Below are 18,104 nucleotides of genomic sequence, written 5' to 3'. Positions count from 1 at the left end.
ATAGTGAATGTTCCATCAACCTCTGGAGAGTGTGGCAAGCTCCAGCCTTCCTCATACCTTTGGACCTGCAGAGAAGATAGGGTTCATCTCTGCAATTCTGCTAGACTTTGAAGGTGCAAGGAGTAGTATGGAAGTACAGTGCAGCTATGGGGATGACTTTCCAGTTCCAGAGAGGAAGGTTTGAGTTTGTTCCTTTGCCCCTGGGGTTATGAAATGCTCTTAGTGACAAAACAACTTTCAACCCTCCTCTCTAGAATTTTTTTTTGATGTATATGTCCCCTTTCTTCCATGGACCCTAAAGGATGTACATGAATTCTTTCCCCTTGACATTTATCCTTGTAAAAGGGCGGTTAGTTTGAGAAATAATGACTGCCTCAAGGTCATCCAGTGATGTTCATAGCTGAATGGGGAGTTGAAGTTGGCGTCCCCAGTCCTACAGTGTGCTAGCTCTCAGAGGGGAGTACAATTGTCCCAGCAGTTGTGCTGGGCTTCTGATAATCTGTTCAGTTCTAAAGCCCAGCACAGCCGCATGGATGATCTCTGGTTATTTAATGTCTTCTGGCTTTACAAATGATATCCCTTTACTTCCATGGTTGGAAAAATAATTGGGCACCTTTTTTGCTGAGTGACTTGAAATGTTATGCTGGTGCCAGGAAATTGAAAATGCTTGCTTCTCTTAACTATTCCAATTCATAACCAACCAACCCCCACACCCCATATTCCTTCCTACGTACAATAAAGCTAACCTAACCTACTTGACTTAATCTGTTCAAGTTAGTCCCAATAAAGATTTTTATTTTTATTTTATTTATTGCATTTTTATACTGTCCAACAGCCGAAGCTTTTGGGTTTCCTGATTGCAGTAATGTGAGCAGAATATTGCACTTCAGAATGCAACTGCTTTGAGAAGAAACTTTGTTTCCACTTCATACAGTTCCAGGTTCAGTAGAAAGTCTACATTCCTACCTCTTTCTTTCCTAGACTACTGAATGCTGGAGGTGTTTGTCAGATGAATTGCCCAAAGAACCTCAGAACTGGTGCTGTAATTTGTGTAATATTCTGATCATGGTAAGCTTTCTTTCTTGTAGAATTTCAGATCTTGAATTCTATGAATCGGTTTTCCCAAAAAAACATCCTTGACATGCTAATGTTATCATGTGTAGTAACTAAAATAGTTAAACCGTTGCAAAAGCATTCTGCTCCTGATCACTGTGCTTTGTTTCCACATTAATTCTGTTTTGGGGGAGCACTAATGAATTTTAAGGTAATTGGTGAGATCTAACATGTAGTCTGCCAGTGCCCATATGGTTAGTACCCAAAACAGTTGAGATGCACATATGCTTGGCCTTCTATTAGTGAAGAATTACCCAGTTTGGATGTAACAGTGACAAATCTTGGGTTAATTTGTGGGTTAAACAACCATCAGATAACCTATGATTAGTTCTTGGGTTAACTGTGGGTTGTTTAACCCACCAATAACATATGTCTGGGTTTGCACATCACAAAGCAACCTCCAATTGAGCTGATCAGAGGTTGATTATGCAAAGTGGCAGCGTCGTGTGCTGGGCATGCACTATGGCAAATCATGGGTTAAGTATTTCAGCATTTCCAGTGTTTCATGTGAACTGGACCATTGCATTTTGCTCAGTGGTAAAGCACATTGTTTGCATGCAGGAGACCCCAAGTTTAATTCCAGGATTTTCACTCTAAAAAGATAACCTGAGGGTCTGCACAGCCTGTATCAGTCAGAATAGATTGTGGCTTAGTGAAGCAGCAGTCTGGCTTGGTACAAGGCAGCGTCATTTGTTAATGTGAGAGGCAGATCACACACTTGTTTCTCCTTATTTTAGATTTAGCTTACTCTGTTCCAATGGGCTGTAGAAGAATCCTAGCATTATACCAGTATAAGTTTTCTGTCCAGAAGACTCAATCCGAAAGAGGTGGTTATGGTACAGTGAACATAATTAACACCATCAGCTATAGATATGAAAGAAATGCAATGTGGACTTTTTTTAAACTTTCTGACTTCAAATTCTACTCTTAGATTTTGAGATATTCTTATGTGCTGTTTACTGCAGTTGCATTTCAAATGTATGCACACATAAGAACACTGTCAGTACCTTTAAATTTTGTTACCAAGTTGAGGCTACAGTCATGTATCTGCCCAAGTACTTGAGTCCAACATCTTCCCAGCTATAGATGGCATACAATGACTTAACGGTTACCACAAGAAACTTTACAACTGAATTTTAGGAAGTTGGTTGTTGATGGACAAATATTTCTAGTCTTTTAGAGAAAACGTGATTTCACAGAACTTCAGCTTCCTTGTACCTCTTAAATAATGTGTAATTAGGAATATTCAAAATACTGAGTCAGACCCTTCAGTAAGCCACTCCAAACTTTATATACAGTATATTTAGCTGCTTTTTATACTTGCGCCCTCACAAAAAGGAGAGATATGGTGCAACAAATATACTTGGACAATACTGGAAGGAAAACTGTACACATTAATGTTTGAGAGCTGGTCTGGGCAAGCTATTTGTGGGCTCAAGTAAAGGCAACAGTGACGAGAGCGATGTTTGAGGCTTACCTAAATGCCTGTACTGAAGGGACAAGGCATAAGTCTATTGGAAAGGAATTCCACAGTTTTGGGGCCACCACCTAGAATGTTCTGTCTCATGTGCATGCCGGCTTAATTGATCTTAACAGCTGGCACTCAACAAGGATCCCAGAAGGTAGCTTTTACTGTATTTATTTATTGCATTTCTATACCACCCAATAGCCAAAGCTCTCTATGCAGTTCACAAAAGTTAAGCCATCAAATACAAATCAAAGTATAAAACAAACAACAGTATAAAAGAACAATATAAAAGCACAACCAGGGTAAAACCGAGCAGCAATGCAGAGATTTATACAGATTTAAAATATGGATTTAGAACAGCAAAGTTAAAAGACTAAGATGTTAAAATAGTGGGAAAATAAAAAGATCTTCGCCTGGTGTTGAAAAGAATATAACGTAGGTGCCATGTGAACCTCTCTAGGGAGCTCATTCCACAGCTGGGGTGCCACAGCAGACAAAACCTTCCTCTTGGTAGCCACCTGCCTCACTTCCTTTGGCTCACAGAGAAGGACCCCTGAAGATGATCTTAGGGTCCAGGCAGGTACATATGGGAGGAGGCGTTCCTTCAGATAACCTGGCCTCAAGCCGTTTACAGCTTGGAATGTTAATACCAGCACTTTGAATCAGACCTGGACTGACAGCCTGTGAAGCTGAAAAGTATTGGCATAATGTGGTCTTGTCGGCCAGTCTCTCTTAAGAGCCTTGCTGACTTATATAGGCAGGATTTTATGGGTGAAGGCAGTCCTTCAGATAACCTGGTCTGAAGTAGTTTTAGGTTTTTAAAGATGAAGACCAGCACTTGAAGTAGGCCCAGAAACCTATTGGTCCAGGTCCAGCCGCTCCAGGTTGGGCTGCTATTGGCATACAAGCCAGAGCTTGTAAAAAGCACATCTAGCCACTGCTGCTACCTGCAGCTCGAGACAGTGACAAATTCAGGAGAAACCTGCAAGCTGCTCATTTAGTCTTTCAAGGGGTGTGCACTCCTTCTCAACATGGTCCAGATCAGCTGACTTCCCACCCACAGAGCCTGTCTTTCCTGGATTAAGTTTTAGCTTTTACTTCAATTATTCCAATTCTGTATCCTGACACCTGTTCGAGAGTCCCACAGCCTCCCTGGAATTTTTGAGTAGAAAAGAGAGGAAGAGCTGCATAGGACTGTGGGCCCGGAGACCTCTTTTACTCAAGGATAGTTGTAAAAGCATTTGAATGTTAGGATTGTGGCCCACTCATTGGCTGCAAATGTAACATTCTCCTGTTAAGTTTCCTTAGTGAAGAAATTTATTTATTTATTTATTTATTTATTACATTTTTATACCGCCCAATAGCCGAGGCTCTCTGGGCGGTTCACAAAAATTAAAACCACAGTAAAACACCCAACAGGTTAAAACACAATTACGAAATACAGTATAAAAAGTGCAACCAGGATAAAACCACACAGCAAAGTTGATATAAGATTAAAATACAGAGTTAAAACAGTAAAATTTAAATTTAAGTTAAAATTAAGTGTTAAAATACTGAGAGAATAAAAAGGTCTTCAGCTGGCGACGAAAGCAGTACAGTGTAGGCGCCAGGCAGACCTCTCTGGGGAGCTCGTTCCACAACCGGGGTGCGACAGCGGAGAAAGCCCTCCTCCTAGTAGCCACCTGCCTCACTTCCTTTGGCAGGGGCTCACGGAGAAGGGCCCCTGTAGATGATCTTAAGGTCCGGGTAGGTACATATGGGAGGAAGCCTTTGACAAAGGGAACAATACAAATGTCATGACACAGCTCATCCTGTTAGTGGTTTGATAAGGTTTTATAATCGGGTTTCAAGATTTGATGACAGCAGTAGCTCTTAAGACAGTATTTTCTTTAGCAGGTGTTAGGTTAACTAATACTAGTCTTGAGGTTGCAGATTCTTGCCATATAGCTTCATCTTTTATATGGATCTCATATTCATTTCTTTAATGTGAGGTTTTGGTCCCCTGAACCTTTATCACAGAAGTGCACTTGCTTAAAATCCATGTTAAAAGTACCCTGTGGTTAATTGGGTGTCCAGACTAAAAATTAACTGGGTATTGAATGTGCCATCTGAATAGGGAAGAAGATGGGGATTCATATTGATAGTTCTGCGATATATTTGAGGAGCTTGCTTGACTGTTTGAAATTTTTCATGTGGTTTTCATTTTTCTTCTATGGGTGCTTACAATTGTGTTCAAACTGAATAGTGGTAGAAGGCACAACTGTGTAATATTGCCCACCCCTCAGGCTAGAAGTTGGGTTGGAAGCAGTTGGAGGTCTTTCTTTCCTTCTTTTTTTAGTATCAGACATGCTGGTTCAGTGCACCCAACTCCCACAAATCGCATAGGGAACTGTGCTGATCAGTTCAAGTGGTCGACTGGGAAATTTATGGAATTGGCACAGGTGGTAAAGTTTAAACCACAAATTCCCTCAGGATTGTTGCACCAGCCAGCTTGCTAATTTGTAGCCCTTGTTTATCTTTAGCCCTAATTCAGCAGCAGTAAGGGAAGCTGTTGGACACATCCTTAGCATATATATGTTATGGTGAGGCATTTTACCAGCGGAAACAACTATGATAACAGTGGGGGGAACTCTGCAGTCAGCTTGTAAGCTTTGAAATCTGCTTATGTTCAAAGCTCAGAAAAGAGCCTGCAAACCAATTGGTTTAGGTAATTTATTTAATTTCATATGTTAATAGATTTTAATCCTACCTTTGTAAGGAGTGGTTGAATGGGCAACATTTGCCCTTTATTGGTCTTGCTGAGTCTCATCGATTTGTTATGACTTCTTTATTGTGCCCACATATACTTCAGTGTTTGCTTCATTATCTCTCATAGAACCATAAATTTAAAAAAATCAGTCTTACTAATTTACCGTCACAATAAAACTATATTCTATTGACATATGGGAAATTTTGCTTCACAAATCCAAATTCTAGAAATTTTAATTAAATGTGTGTGTGTGAAGTAATAGGACAATGTACCGGCAAGTGGAGAAGGTTTCCAAAGTTTTATGAAAAAGCTTCAGTTACTACCTGACATAAGATCTAGAAAATCTTATGTGGATCATACTTCAGCTGCAGCCGTCCAAGTCATCTTAGTTCTGTTGTTTAAGCGATTGCTTACATCAAACCTGATGTTTGTTCCAGTTTCCCAGTAAAAAGGAATGTTTGCATAGTAGCTTAAAAACAGTAAATTTAGAGCAACCTTCACATGTAAAGCTGTATTGAGATAATTTTTTAAAAAAGGTTTTCCACAGGATGACTTCTGGAGTAGTGAATGGTAAATCAAAATTTGTTTTGACTATGATGAGAAAGAACAGAGGATGTTTTCAAACTATGTTTGTAACTTGCTGTCCTTCTCCAAACATAGGAAGCTGTTAAGACATAGTAGTGATGGCTCAAAATGGCATATTCAGACAATAGTCAATAGTTACCTGACAGTTAGATTTCTGAGGAACAGAGTTATGGTTGAAGTCAATATTTTCAGCTGTGTTAAACATGCCATTGCTTATTTGGATTAATTACTGAAGGGTTTGTTAGTTAAATGTAGATACCTCTGTGATAAATGTTTATAAAAGAAATGTGTGCTCAGATATTTAGGGAAATTTTAGTAGTGTGTTAGCTTGCTAATGTGGGCATAATGAAATATGTGTTTGATGTATTTATGATTCTATTTGTATTTTTGTAACTATATATTGATTTGTTTACTTGTGAGCTGCTTTGAGCAGAATCTGGAAAAGCAGCATAAAAATATACATGATATAATCAGCTATGTTGAGAAACAAGCTATCTACTGAGTCTAAGACCTAAAACGTGATATATCTTACAGCAGCCTTTCTCAACCTGGGGCGCTCCAGATGTGTTGGACTACAACTCCCAGAATTCTGGGAGATGCAGTCCAACACATCTGGAGCGCCCCAGGTTGAAAAAGGCTGTCTTACAGCATCTCAGATGTAGTGTTGATATGTTTCTAACAAGAAACGTAGCAACCCTTGACAGTCACTCCATGGTAATGCAGCTGGCACGCTTCAGTCATGGAGTAGCAAACAAGCAGTACCCCCACGATAGACACATGGAAGGAACCAATCTGTAAACAGTGGTGGGGAAACACCGCCATGGAATTGCCCTCCCCACCCACAAAAGGCATAATATACCACCACAATGTAAGTGGCCAGCTAGTGTGTTGCAGACTACATATTCTTCTGGGATCCCTATGGATGGATTCAAACCTCCTCCTCCTCCTCCTTATTATTAGTATTAGTATTAGTATCCTGCCTTTTGCCCAATACTGGGCCTCAAGGCAGCTTTACAAAGTTTAAAACATACATTGTAAAACCTAGGAAGAGAAATGTACAGAAAACACAAAAAAATTAAAACATAAACGTTTAAAATACACGACAAAATTATAAGTCATTAACATAGATGCCTCGTGTGGCACAGAGTGGTAAGCGGCAGTTACTGCAGCCGAAACTCTCCCCTCGGCCTGAGTTCGATCCCAGCGGAAGCTGGTTCTCAGGCAGCCGGCTCAGGTTGACTCAGCCTTTCATCCTTCCGAGGTTGGTAAAATGAGTACCCAGCTAGCTGGGGGAAAGGTAACCACGACTGGGGAAGTCAATGGCAAACCACCTCGGTACAAAATCTGCCAAGAAAACGTCAGCGAAAGCAAGCGTCCCTCTAGGAGTCAGTAATGACTCAAGTGCTTGCACGAGAGGTTCCTTTCCTTTCCGAACATAGATGGAGGACCAGATTATTCTCCAAAGGCCTGCTGGAACAAACAAGTTTTGGCCTGCTTCCGAAAGCCCATCAAGGAGGGAGCCAGTCTAGCTTCCCCGGGATGAGAGTTCCAAAGCACTGGAGCAGGCACCAAGAAGGCCCTCTCCCATGTTCCCACCAAGTGTGCCTGTGAAGATGGTGGGACTGAAAGAAGGGCTTCTCTAGAAGATCTTAAAGCACGGGCAGGCTCATAAGGGAGAATATGGTCTTTCAAATAACCTGGACCTGAGCCATATAGGGCTTTATAGGTCATAACCAGCATTTTGAATTGTGCCCAGAAACAGACTGGAAGCCAGTGGAGCTGTTTTAACAGGAGAATTGTATGCTCCCTATAACCAGCCCTGGTCAACAATCTGGCTGCAGCTCTTTGAACCAGCTGGAGTTTCCGAACACTCTTTAAAGGTAGCCCCACGTTGAGCACGTTACAGTAATCCAATCGGGATGTAACTAAGGCATGTGTCACCATGGCCAGGTCCAACATCTCTAGGAACGGGGGCAGCTGGCGCAATAGTGCAAATGCATTCTGTGGCAAACTGCAAATGCACTCCTGGCCACCGCTGAAACCTGGGCATCTAGGCTCAGGGCTGAATCCAGAAGTACACCCAAGCTGCGGACCTGTGTCTTCAGGGGGAGTGTAACCCCATCCAGCACAAGCTGAATCCCTATTCCATGATCTGCCTTTCGACTGACCAGGAGCACCTCTGTCTTGCCTGGATTAAGCTTCAATTTGTTTGTCCTCGTCCAGTCCATTACTGCCAACAGACGCTGGTTTAGCACAGAAACTGCTTCCTTGGAATTGGGTGGAAAGGAGTAGTAGAGTTGGGTGTCATCAGCATACTGGTGGAACTGCACCCTACAACTCTGGATAACCTCTGGTTTCATGTATATTTTAAATAGCATGGGGGACAAAACAGAGCCCTGAGGGACTCCATAGGCCAATGGCCAAGGAGTCAAACAGGAGTTCCCTAGTCCACCTTCTGGGTCCACCCATCCAGGAAGGAATGGAGCCACTATACAACAGTGTCTCCAAGTCCCATCCCAGCAAGGTGGCCCAGAAGGATACCATGGTCGATGGTATTAAACGCCGCTGAGAGGTCCAGCAGAACTAACAGGGACACACTCCCCCTGTCCAGTTCCCGCTGAAGATCATCCATCAGGGTGACCAAAGCTGTTTCTGTCCCATAACCAGGCCTGAAGCCAGATTGAAATGGATCTAGATAATTTGTCTCATCCAGGAATCCCTGGAGTTGGGAGGCCACCACACGCTCCAATACCTTGCCCAAAAATGGGATGTTGGAGACCGGCTGGTAGTTATCCAATACAGTGTGGGTCTTACCACTGCCTCCTTCAAGCAGGCTGGCACCCTACCTTGGCAAAGGGAGGCATTGACCACTCTGCTTACTCACTTGGCCAGTCCCCCTCTGGCAGCTTTTATAAGCCAGGAAGGGCAAGGATCTAGTATACACTTGGTGGCTCTCACCAATCCAAGGACCCTGCCCACATCATCGGACTGTGCCAAAGTTACATCCACTGGGTCTATATCAACAATAGCATCCAAGTCAGAGCGGATCTATACTACTCATATAGATCCCTTTTGACAGAGCTAACACTCTGGATTTCACCCTGTCAGTCTTTCTTTCCCAATGTGCTGCTCATGCTTCCACTAATTCTCTTGTGCCCCACTAATCTTGTACAAGCGGTGGGTCCTGCTGATTCCATTGAGCAAGTGGGACCCACCACTGAAGCAACACTGATTTAGCACTTCCAAGAGGAAGCCCCAAAACAAGCAGAAACACTGGTTTCTTGATTGGGCTAGGTCAGCGGAACTCACTTATGCGAGCTCTGCCTACCTGCTCCATTTCAGAAACAAGTGTTTTGTTCGTTTCCGGTTTCCCAGAAGCGTTAAAACTTCTGTAAGTGGTGGGTCCCACTTGTGGATGGGAATTGGCGGAGGCATAAGCACCCTGTTGGATTCTGCCCACAGTTTAGAATAGCCTTCCCCAACCTACCTTCTGGATGTGTGGGACTGCAATTCCTTGACCAGTAGACTTAGTTGAAGTCTAAAACTTCTAGAGAGTACTAGGTTGGGGAAAGCATGATCTAGAGGAACAGCCAAACAGCTTACCTGGAATAACAGGTAATACCGGCGACACAGCTTTATATCCCATTGGAAGAACAATACCCATGCGAAAGGAAGGAGCCTGTCGGCAGAAAGGGAAACAAAGAATCAAGGACAAGTAATAATGGAAACTACTATTGAGCACTTACAGGCACCAACCCTGTTAGTTTATTGGGTGAGAGACCTGAGCTTGGGGTCTGCTGAAATGGGTGATGGAGATTTTAAATTCTGCCAGAGGTTATTGTGGAATTAAGACCAAATTCTCGTTTTGCATGACTAGCCAGTAACACGCACATAGCAGATTTAAGGGGAAAGCAGGCAAAACTGAAACTCCACAGAACAGTTCTAGCCACACAACTAAAGGAGCAAATGAGAGAGTAGGGCACACCATTGGCTTTTAGTCATCCTCACTTCTCACCCCTCAAACTCGGCCATATATACAAGAATGAAGGTGGCTGTAAAAGGTGTCTAGTTGAGTCGAAGAGTACACGTTCAGCATAGATGCCCCACGTCTGAACTCATAGTACCAGAGGCTATAGATGTCCCCACTCACATGAATGCAATGGTAGAGGGTTTGGAATATAGATGAAGTAGGCGATTTAGGTATAGCTCAGGGTGGCTTTTGTTCCATTCAAACCCATCATCCCACACTGCCTGTGCCTGCTGTTTACTGGCTCATTAGGCCTCATTATCCATCTTCCCCTTGGGCTGGCGAACTGTGTAGGTTTTCAAACCAGCTATAACCTGGGGAAATGGTCTGCTATGAGAAACCTGTTCCTTACAGGAAGTTATGGCCAGAGAGTGGAAAAGACAGTGAGCCTGGTAGTGGGAAAACCCTGGGCCCAGCTCCTATTCTGAGTCTCATCTTCAAGACAGCTGAAGTGAGCAAGAAGGGAGGGATAGTGAGGTGAGATTTATAAGCAGCTGTAGTGAGAGCTTTCATTGAACAACATTTGAGATGGAGTGACTTCTGAAAACAAGGCACATACATGGGGTTGACAACCTTTCTGTCCCAGCAGGTTTCCTGTGCCTTTGAAAGCTGTGTGACAGGCAGAAATGGGTATAGCTTTTTTACCACTGCCCCATCCTCATGGTAGATATGGCTATACCTGTTACATAACTGTTTATCGAAGAGCTTGCAAAACGACAGGAGTCCACTAGATTATGTAGATTTAATAATGATAATAATAATAAATATATTTATTCATTTCCCGCCTCTCCCTTTGGATTGAGGCAGGGATTTGTGTACATCTTATATCTCTCCTTTCTTTCATCATGAAACTTGGACCTCTCATCCAGGCACTGACCAGACCTGCTTAGATTCAGCAAGATGGTTGTATCGTGTGCCCTTGGACCATAACCTTGCCTGTGGACTCCATGACACAGGGCAGCATATTTGGCTCTGCACTTACTGATGCCTGGAAAGAGCATAAAAGAGAGATGGAGATAGTAATGAGGAATGTTCAGCAGATACAACACAGCCTCGAGGCAAATGCTCAGTGAGGGAGAAGAAGAGGCGTCACATGTTCATGCCTCAGCCTCTCCCATTGGCAGCACTCCTGATGTCTACACTTGGAGACCCACCTGCTGGTGAAATGCTAAATCATTGACACAATACTCACCTCATGTAAGAAGTTGCAGTAGAACTCTGCCTGTAGTTCTTTTCTGCTCCATAGAGCCAGGTTCTGTTCTGGCAACAAAAGGGATCATAAATGTGCAGCTAGCAATAGCAATGGTTGGAGTGGAGTGCCTGGTATTATCAACAAAGAACTTATGTGCATGTGTGAATTCATGACTTCCAAACAGTCCTTGCTTATCCTCTGTCTCTTATATGGAAGTCACTGCCATAGGGGTCGTGACCAAGAACTGAGGGAGCTTAGGATCCCAGTTAAGTTCTGTTCTTTTCCTAACATACCCCCCTCCCCTGCCAGAGCTGCTCCGGCAGTGGGATTACACCAACATAGCATTCCCAATGCCCGCATTTCTTCAAATCCATACCCAAAGACATACCCTCCCACAAAAGCTGGCACAACTGAGTATAGGAGTGCACTGTAAAAAAAAAAAAAGGCTGTATCTGCTCCCTACAGTGCTTGTGTTTTCTTGGAAGAGGTTCTTTCACTATGCTGACATCTATTTCTGATACATAAAAAATCTGAAAATTAGCTACCTTTACATTTCATAACTCACATTGTAACTTGGAATTCTTGCATACTCTTAATAGAATTGCCTTCTCCTAGTGCATTGCATTATCCATCTAGTGGGAACAGACAAAATTCTAGCTTTAGACTTAAGGTACCTGTGACATGTATATTTTGTGTCAAAACCTAGTGAGCTGCCAAGAAGAAACATTTTTCCCTGTTTCTGCAACTTTCATCTGTTGAAACTTGTTTTTATTAAAATGCTACTTCTCTTATGTTCTGTCCTGGGCTTTATTGTCCTATAGGTTTTCTAAAAGTATTCTATAATTGAGAGAATATGACTTCTTCTTATAGAAACAGGACAATATTGGATAGGAGTATTAAGGCACAGTCAGTATTAGAAAAAGGTCTTGATGTCTTTTGGAAGAAATTTCTCAGTTCCAGAAGCAATTAAATGCTTGTAACATACCAAAAATACATGGACTATGCTTACAAGGCCAGCTGCCTGAAATGTATATTTTGGGGGATGCTGAAGAACTATATGGAAATTACTTCATGTGGACTTTTTGCATTTACAATGAAGTGGGGGTGGGAAGAGATGGCAAAAATGACTCGTCTCATGTGACAGTGTATTTGAAAGATTTCTACATTTGGCCATTCAATGCCAATACTGACAAGCACACAATCCAAAATAAAACTATAAAGCATCTGGGATAGAAAAGGGATGCAAGATCTTAGAGTTTGCCAATGAGTGGAAGAGCTGGTTTCTTCTCTTGGTGTGCCATAGAGCCTTGCTCAGTTTTTCTCCTGCATTGAACTGGGATTTATGTGAATAGAGGCTTAGTACAGATACCCCTGCTTTATATATATAATTGAAGAATTAGAATAGAGGGAGATACAGGATTCTTTTGTATATTTCTTAGGATGCTTTCTGCACTTGCTCTGCTGCAAAGTTTCTGCCCAAACTCACAGTACAGGGAGGGAGAGGAAATGTTTACTTTCCCTACCCTGCTTAGGTCCAGAGTTAGATGAGCAGCTTTGTACTGACTTGATCCCAAACATCAGGAATTAGCATTGTAGGGCAGTTAAAATATAGCACTTGGCTGCTAACATTTAGAGGTAATTGAACAAGAAGTCATGTGATTTCCTAATTTATTTCCTCCTCCCCATTTCTCACAGACTCCTGACTTGTATTTTCCAAATCACAATTTTCTATTATTCTGTGTGTCTACTTGGAGCCCTGAGTGGACAATAGTGCCTTGCCATGCACATCTTATTTGCTCTATTTGAATCATGTGATGATCTACTGTTATTTAGTTAATAGATTTGTCTCCACATTTCAGGATGAAAACCTTCACAAAGTGGATTAGGACTTAATTGGAAACCACAAAATACATAATCAAGCCATAGAACAATATTCAGTACATAAATTATTTATAAAAACAATAGGTTATAAAGAATAAATATAAGCAAATTATAAACTTGGTTAAAGGGACGATACATGGCCAGTTTGCATAATATAACATAATATGGGTTAAACATGTAGGAGAGATTGGGCACGCTGCCTCCCCATTGTGTGCACCACTTCCACTTTTAATCAGCAACCCAGACTGCTGTGGTTGACCACAGTGTTGTTTAGCTCCTAAACAACTCAATGGCCTGGATCTATACAATACGCTCAGAAACCCTCAGCTGTCAAATGAACAGGTGTCTAATTACTGTCACAATGGAAAGCAGCATTCCCCATTGGTGCAGATATGTTTGTTAGTTGTGTCATGTGCTGCTGTCCCATCTTTTGTTGAGACACTGTTAGAAAAATAGAAATGGGTTGCCGTATTTGTCAGGATATACTGCAGTTCTCTGGAGATGTGTTGTATAAGTGCCTTTTCTGTGGTGGGTGGGTGGGGATCAGCTCCAGCATTTCTTACCTTTCATTGGTTTGCAATCTCTAGATTCCATCTCTTTAATATCCATTTTTAATTCACCTTTGATTAAGTGTACTTTTATTATTATTTTATCTATTAGATTTATATACTGATTTCCATGTCTGAACAATATCGCTGAGCAGTTTACAACAAAACGTTAAATATGAAAATATTTGTAGAAAACATTTATATGAAATATTAAAACCAAATACTTGAAGCAACTTAATAAGCAAATTGGGTGGCACAACTCATAAGAAAAGGCCTGGGTAAAGAGATGGGTCCTTTAATTGGCACCTAAAACATGCCACAGTTTGCACCTCTCAAATACCAGGAGGGAGGGTATTTCATGAGGTGGGTGCCACCTTTGAGAAGGACTGCTTCCAGGTTGTTGTAAGATAGCAAGGGTAACATGCAGAGCTAAATGGAGAGCAGAATGGATCTTTAGATCTGACTAAAGAGTGTGATGGCTGGTGGAACAACTATTCTTCTGGAAGCAGTAGACCATTCTCTACCTTCAGAACTTTCCACTGAGCCTTCATAACGTTCCACTGTACAGTTAATTGGGACAATTTTATCCCTCCTTCCCTCCGTTATTTGGATTAGAATGCTCTGTTAAGGTGCTCAGTTCCTTGGGGAATTGCCTTCTTAGCTGGTCTTTTGTAACACCACTTGTCTAATAGTCCTCATAGTCTGTTAAAATGGCAGGGCAGTTAAGTTGTCAAGTATGCACCCAGCTGCTCCTTTTCCAGGGCTCAGACAGTGCAAGTCTTGTGTCTAACGTATTTTGGCCAAAAGACTCGTTGTGCTGTGGATTTTCCGTAATGAAACTTTTGTCTCATTCCAGGTGATCTTTACTTGTGAGCAAAGGAGTTCTAAATCCACCTCCAGGATGATCAGCACAATGTCGTGACGCTGGAGTTCTGGTAAGTCCCCTAGTAGTGAAGTGAACTGAATAATTAGTTACTGAAATCACTGGCTGTTTAAGCATAGCATGTGGCTATAAAATAAGAATAACGCAACTGGGAAGGGCACTGATATCCTGAGCTGAAGATGACTTCTGTGGCTTGTCTTCTGTGAGATGGCATCTTAAACAGAAATAAGGCAGGAGAAGCTAATCATCATGTCAGATATGTGCCCTATCCAACAAATAGTGTATTGTGTAACTCTTAACCAATTTTAATGTTTTGAAAGAGAGGGAAAGGCATAGGACTTGGGTTTGTCAGTATGTAAAATGCTTGGATATATAGATGTTGTTTTTCACCTTTCTGGATAGCTGTAAAAGACTTTTATTTTTAAACGATGAAATGCCTTTTCTCATACACTATCCTCTAACTAAATAGATGGATAATAGATTGTATGTACTGTCTACGTACATTACACTTTTTAAATGAATCAGATGTTCGTATCAGATTCTGGCTATATAAAGAGTAAAATCAATATAGTATGAAAGTCAGTTAAGATTTTGGCTTTAATTAGAAACAAAAACAAAAGTAAATAGTACATGATGCAAATCTTATTTTCATTTTGGCATTGGCAGTAAATGCTGCTCCCTGCTATAGTTTGTCTTACAGCACTCTGCTGAGGTTCTTCTAAATTTTTATGGGGCCAACAAGTCAAAATTCATGTCATTCAGACTAGTAAGAAATCTGAGATTTGTGGCTATATAGAGAGACATTTTTGAGTAGCAGTAGGCAGATATGCTTTTTTATGTTGGACGTGCTGAATCCAAATCTGCTGTATGCTAAGCTGCACTTGTGCACCTTCTCCATGAAAATTCTAACCTAAGCAACAAACATGAGATGGTAGCAAGCTTTCACTGAGAATGAAAGACCAGAGCAAACTACAAGGATCATGATGCTGAAAATGAAATTTAAACACATTCATCTGCTACAAATCATCACAGCATAAAATAGCTCACGCTTAGGAACGCCATTATGATGTGTAGCCATCATACTGGATCTAGCACAGCCACCAATTTCACTTCCCATATTCCCAATTTTGGAACTGGCAACTTTTATTTCTGGGTTAATGAAAATGCACCGGCTATACTATCTAGTTTTATTGTAGTTTTCACTTAACATAAACACGTACGTGTTGTATGTAAAACATCCCATGGAAATTATTCACATTCTCTGGTTCTAATATATGTTTTAAAAAACTATTCAAACTATTTCCTCGTCCTCTGACTCCATGTAGTAGCACAGTCATGTGAAGTTGTGGCTAACTTGGCTTTAGGCATAGGTGGGAGAAACATGAAGACTGGTACTATGTTTTTATGCTTGTACTTCCAACTGTTTGTAGCAGGTGGCAGCAGTGTTTGATACCTGATATTCCTGCCTTATTACAGTTATTCAATAGTGACATCTCTTACATGAAGAAATAAGATGTTACTTGTAGAGAGACATTTGTCCTGGGACGTAGGGTTTTCATATATGGTGTAGACCAGCGGTTCTCAACCTGTGGGTCGCGACCCCTTTGGGGGTCGAACAACCCTTTCACAGGGGTCGCCTAAGACCATCGGAAAACACATATTTCCAATGGTCATTTATTTGTAATTAGAAATAAATATTTCATAATATATAATTACATATTGTTTTTTGTGATTAATCACTATGCTTTAATTATGTTCAATTTGTAACAATGAAAATACATCCTGCATATCAGATATTTACATTACGATTCATAAAAGTAGCAAAATTACAGTTATGAAGTAGCAACGAAAATAATTTTATGGTTGGGGGTCACCACAACATGAGGAACTGTATTAAAGGGTCGCGGCATTAGGAAGGTTGAGAACCACTGGTGTAGACCATACACATTTTTGTAGTTTTCTCTGGTCTTTCATTTTCTATGAAAGCATGCAACCATTTTGTATTTTAGACCTTTCATGGTGAAGGGATAGAAATACATCTTGGCATGCATCAGATCTGGACTCTGTATACCCAAAATGTATGAAAAAGGATGCCTGCCCACTTCTGTTAAAAATGCCTCTATAAGTCACAATTTTCAGTCAGCCTGTGGTTATTAGCATATTCTCTCAGGCAAAATAAGCAAGAGAGGCCTCCCGGTAATTCTTGCGCTTCTGAGAACAAGATCTCGCAACAACTCTGTATCGGCAACTCTACGTATGCAGCTCATGTAAAACACTCCTGTGCCACAGATGGGATTGTATTTCTTGTAGTTTCTTGAACATCAAAATTTGTGATAGCTGTCTTGTGACTTAGATGACATTTGACCCACACATTCATCCCTTTGCAATGAGTAAACAATGACTTTCTATAGTTGTTGCCTTACATCTAGTATGACAAATCTTTGCCTGATTTCTAGGGGGCTTTAGGTAGGTCTCTTGCTTCAGAGGCTTGGAAGCACTGAGAGGAAGAACGATAGACTGAGGAACCCCAAAATAATTATGTTGTGATGTCCTGATGCTGTCTTGAATTATCTCATCAAAATAAGTTGATGCTATTTCATGTAGAGCAACAGAATTCAATATTAATGAGTTACTGTCATACCTAGTAGACCTTGTCACTTGCACTATGTCGTGCCAGGTATTTCTTTAGCCTTCCAAAGACATCGATGTGTTTCAAACAAATCTGTGTCCACTAAATACCGTTTTCTTGAAACACTAGCTTCTTTATAGCATGTAGGAACCTGCCAAATTGTCTTCTGAATTTTGGGGGTGGGAAAAAGAAAACTGAGAATACTTAATTTGAATAATATTTATCTAGTGATATATTGGCAGTAAATCTACTTCTTCTTTTTTGTTAATCTGATACTAACTTGTTCCAAAACCCTTTAGCCTAAAGGACAAACAGTTTTTAATTTCCTTTAGTAATAGGATTCCTTTAGTAGTAACAACTTTTGTGTTAAAATCTGCCCAAGCAGCAAGACGCCCAGTGTCTCTGAATTTTCATAGTAGCTTGGACAATTGGATTTAGGAGCTCTGTGTAGGACTTTCAGTGGAAGCAGTGAATTTTTGACCAAGTCAGAGAAATTGAGTACTATGATTGTGGATGAATATTGATCATTAAGACGTTGGCAGAAAGTTCCCCCCACCCTCACCTCTGCTTCTTTTCTTGCTTTTGTTGTCATGTGTTTCACTAGGGTAACGGTTGCTTGCTTTAAGGTGGTAGGAGCCAGTAGTTTGATCTTATAAATCTATTGCTGTACTTCTTAGTATTTTGGCCTGTGTAGTATTTTTAAAAGGCTCAAACTGATATGAGACAGGATACAGATAATGTTCGTACATGATCTTGGATTTGACTACAGAGGAACTCTGTAGTACACCTGGTTGTTGCTTACGTATCTAATACCTGAGGAACATATACTTCTGATAGGAATATATAGTCAACTTCCATCTGGCCGGACCCTTCTCATATAACTTGTTCAATCAATCAGTAGGTGGGGAAATGGCCATATATTGATAGATCTCATTTAGTTGTAGGCTTTTTCTTTTTTAAAAAGCTGGCCTTTTTGGTTTGGTGCAGTGTGCCCTGGAGATGCGAGACTTCCTCACAACAGCAGGAGTC

At 41.1% G+C, this 18,104-nt stretch overlaps 1 long non-coding RNA gene across 1 annotated transcript; it reads left to right on the top strand.

The window, feature by feature from the left end:
• Positions 1–956: 956 nt before the first annotated feature.
• Positions 957–18,081, top strand: LOC134399029 (uncharacterized). The gene is made up of 3 exons (XR_010025477.1): positions 957–1,068; positions 14,420–14,498; positions 18,063–18,081. It is a non-coding gene; the product is annotated as an uncharacterized LOC134399029 (long non-coding RNA).
• The last annotated feature ends 23 nt before the right edge of the window (positions 18,082–18,104 follow it).

The sequence above is a fragment of the Elgaria multicarinata genome, chromosome 5 (assembly GCF_023053635.1).
Source record: "Elgaria multicarinata webbii isolate HBS135686 ecotype San Diego chromosome 5, rElgMul1.1.pri, whole genome shotgun sequence".
Classification (NCBI taxonomy): Eukaryota; Metazoa; Chordata; class Lepidosauria; order Squamata; family Anguidae; genus Elgaria; species Elgaria multicarinata.
This window is presented reverse-complemented; position numbering and strand designations above follow the sequence as displayed.